Here is a 4099-nt window from a genome sequence, read left to right on the forward strand (position 1 = left end):
GTGCAGTTGAGGATTGCTCTGCATTTTACATTTAATGTAATGTTCACATTGCTTAAATAAATGGAGTCGCATGAAACAATTGTACTGCATTAACTTTGGTTACCTTTGTTGCTTATTTTGATTTTAATCACCTTATTTTGAAACTGTATGGATAATACCATACTTAATTCTGGTGCCTAAACTTAAGTACCATATTCACCTTGAATCTATATATATACATATATGCCAACGTCGTCTCCTTCATTGGACATGAAACTCGGCTTGCAAAGAGCAGTTGGGGCAAGCGAAAGTGAAATCATGATGGCACCTGTGCCTAGGATCGCCTTTCTGGCACTTGTGCCCGTGGCCATGTGTAAGGACTTTTGAGCGAGATCATTGCCAGTGCCGCTGGACTGGCTCTTGTGCGGGTGACATGTAAAATACACCATTTCGAGCGTGGCCATTGCCAGTACCGCCTGACTGGCCTTCATGCTGGTGGCACATAAAAGCACCCACTACACTCTCGGAGTGGTTGGCGTTAGGAAGGGCATCCAGCTGTAGAAACTCTGCCAAATCAGATTGGAGCCTGGTGTAGCCATCTGGTTTCACCAGTCCTCAGTCAAATCGTCCAACCCATGCTAGCATGGAAAGCGGACATTAAACGATGATGGTGATGAGGATGATATATATATATATATATATATATATATATATATAGCAATATGTTGGGTTAGAGCACTTTGAAACTGAATGCAGGAGACAGCATGAAGAAACAAGGAGGTGTCATCATCAACACACTGTCTCTCTTGTTTAGAGTCACTTCAGTGCCTTCACTGCCACACAGTCTGACTCCGCACTGATGACAATGTGCTGGAGATGGAGAAGGATGAATGTCTTGGATCAACACTGTCATCATATTTGATGGGCTGGCTGTCATAAGCAATAAACAGGCTTGTTGAAAATGTGTGCAATGAAAAGCCAATCATGTTGAGCTTGACCATGCTGTTAATAAAGAGAAGTGATATAAAAAATGGAGGGGTCTTAACACCTGACAAATGATATAATTATAAGCATTGTTTAATTATATATATTTATTCAATTACATGCATTGTTACATGTGATGCCATTGTACAAATGATAGAGCACTCACGAATATGATCCTAATAATTAAAGCTTGTCATGCCATTTTTTTATTTGTTTATCCTTTGGATTAAATAGGTAAATAAAACTTATTTTTTGCAAAGGAAAGCACTTTAGTCTCCCTCCTTCGCTGTCTCCCTCCCCCCTTAAAAATATTACAGACGAATAATACAGTGACATGCAAAATACAAATTCAAAGTTATTTTAAGAGTTGCTACCCAGATGGAAAAAAATCCTTCATTCCCAGCCTTCACTTGAATCCCATTGAGAAATTTGGGGGAAATTATATGGTCTGCTTATAGGCATGTACCAATGTATAAAGAAAAAATTGTAAAAATCTTTGTAGAAAATTCTACAGAATAAACATTTCTATTACAAAATTCAATGAAAACTTCCATTATGAACTTAGAAAAATAAACATATATGTTAAACAAATTTTTAAACAGTAAAATGCTAAGATACCACAGACTGAATAGTAACTGTCGGACGTATACCCCTCCCCCTGGGGCTGAGTAGTAGCCATTTCAAAAACATCCATCTAGTCTGCCCCACCCTGTATATATCTTATTCTCATGCATGAAAGCGTAATACTTATGCATACATGAGAAAGAAAGGTGAGAGTAAAAAGATAGAGAACCTGATAGATATAGAGAATGGGAAGCAGAAAAATATAAATAGATAGAAAATTGAATCAAACAAGGTAATGTGAAGTGTAAGAAAAGGAGAGAAAACAGACAGGTAAATTAATGAAAGATGACAATATGATTGAAGTGATAGAGTCATTGACCTCTGCTATTGTAGCTATCACGGTTGGAGATGTAGGGGAATTGGTAGGTAGTAAAAGGATAGTGGGGATAATATGGTTGAGTTAAAGGGAAAGCGAGTATAATAATTGTAGAAACATGCTGGCATGTGTTTGAGCATACAATTGTATTCATTTCTTCAATTAACTTCTGCCCCAAAATAAAATCACTTTAACCTAAAATGCATATCCATGCTTTCTTCATTGTTAAAACGATCCCTACTTAACAAACAATACTAGCAAAACATCTATTTACTGTTTAAAACCTCTCTCGCCAATCTCCAACAATCTCTCCCTCCTCCAGCTGACAGTTTTTTGTACTTTTTCATGACGGAAAATACACTTTTTGTGGCAGTTATAACGAAATTGTTTCTTATATCAGAGTAATAAGGTATTTCAATAGAACATCTTTACCCCCCGGGAATTACTGGGTACACTAGCTAGTATATATATATATATATATATATATATATATATATATATATATATATATATATATATATATATATATATATATATATTAGGATGTTCAGAAAGTTTTATCAGAATAGAGATAAAAACAAATGTAAATTACATTTATCTGAATAGTTTTAATCAAGAATGTAATCCTTGTCGTTTTCAATGACTGCAGCCCAACAGGAAAGTAACTTTTTTATGTCATGTTTAAAGAAACCTATTTCTTTTCCTGAAAAAATTCTGAAAAACTGTTTTCAACTTCCCCTCTCTTTCTAATGTTTTGCCTTTTATAAGATGTTCTAATGATTGGAACAGATAGAAATCTGTAGGTATTAAGTCAAGTGAGTATGGTGGATGTGGAAGAACTTTCCAGCCTTACAATCTTATTTTTTTCTTAGTTTGTTTTGAAGAGTGTGGTCATGCATTGTCATGCTGGGGAATAACATCTTTTCTGTTTACCAAAGTTGGCCGCTTACAACATAAATTTTCATTTACACAATCAAGTCGTTGACAATAGACATCTGCATTGATGGTCCTTCCATGTTTCAATAGCTTGTAATGGATAATACCTTTCATGTGCCATCAAACACAGAGCATAGATTTTTGTGGATGGAGTTCTTGTTCTGGTGTTGGCATGAGATTCTCATTAAATAACGACCATTGTCTTTTTCATTTTCTGTTGTGATGCAAAACCCGTTTCTCATCACCTGTAACAATGTGCTGCAGAAATGAAAGATTGTTATTCCTGGTTAGAAGACTACTGCAAATGGTGGCACATTGTGTTTGGTGCTCAGGCATAATCTCATGTGCAACCCAAGATCCTTCTTTGCATGTTTTCCCAATTTGCTTGAGATGTTTGAGGAGAGTTGAATATGACACATAAAATTTTTGTGTCAAATCTCTGGTGCTTTGATGTAGAGATGATACGATAATTTCATTCGAAAGGTTGTCTTCCAGAGTGAGGCTTGTCAGATATGTTACAATCGCCATCCATAAACCTTTTAAAACACAACTGACATGTACAAGCTTTCACTGCATCCAGATACACTTCACAAATGTTTTTCATTGCTTCTGTAGCGGTACTTTTCTTTTGAAATTTATACAGTAAGCAATGGCAAATATGTTGTTTCATAAAGTTTTTATCCTCCATGGGGTTAATTACCAAAATAACTATGAAAGACACTGCTGGATAGAAGAGATGATGATATTCTATTTCTAGACAGTTCCTGCCCATTCGACCTTGGCTCTGACGTGATTAGTTGATTCATATTTCATAGTGGTGAAAAAATGCAATTAATTTCAAAGCATGCTTCTTAACCACACAGCCATGCCTGCACTTATATGGTGAATATTTCATTTCCCAAATACTTCTTCTTTTGTAAGCTACTTCATTGGTGTAGATGATTGGTGCTTGATATGGCAGACATCTAATTATATCTCAATTATATCTTGAAAGTTGTAGAAGCAGTAAGACTCATCACAGAAGAGAGTTCAGTGATCGTTAGCTTTTGATACATAGTTACATCTTAGCTTTTTCTTTTTTTATATTAATTTATTTTTATATTCATTATTTATTGATTAGAGAAATATGAAATACTAAATATGAAGTATGCGATATGGAATATTTGATTGCAATTCCTTTAATTTGTTTGGTGTTCTATTGCAGATCAGTAAAGATGTTTCAAAATTCTTTGAGACCAAATTTATACAGCTTAACTTCAA

General features: G+C 35.0%; 1 protein-coding gene across 1 annotated transcript in view; it reads left to right on the plus strand.

Moving 5' to 3' along the window:
- The window catches only part of LOC106880273 (probable inactive tRNA-specific adenosine deaminase-like protein 3), a 66104-nt gene extending 62005 nt beyond the window's left edge, over window positions 1-4099 (plus strand). The window contains exon 9 of the transcript XR_001410730.2: window positions 4044-4099. The gene's annotated coding sequence lies outside the window, so the exon portion shown is untranslated. The remainder of the gene's footprint in view (window positions 1-4043) is intronic.

Source organism: Octopus bimaculoides, chromosome 6 (genome assembly GCF_001194135.2).
Source record: "Octopus bimaculoides isolate UCB-OBI-ISO-001 chromosome 6, ASM119413v2, whole genome shotgun sequence".
NCBI lineage: Eukaryota > Metazoa > Mollusca > Cephalopoda > Octopoda > Octopodidae > Octopus > Octopus bimaculoides.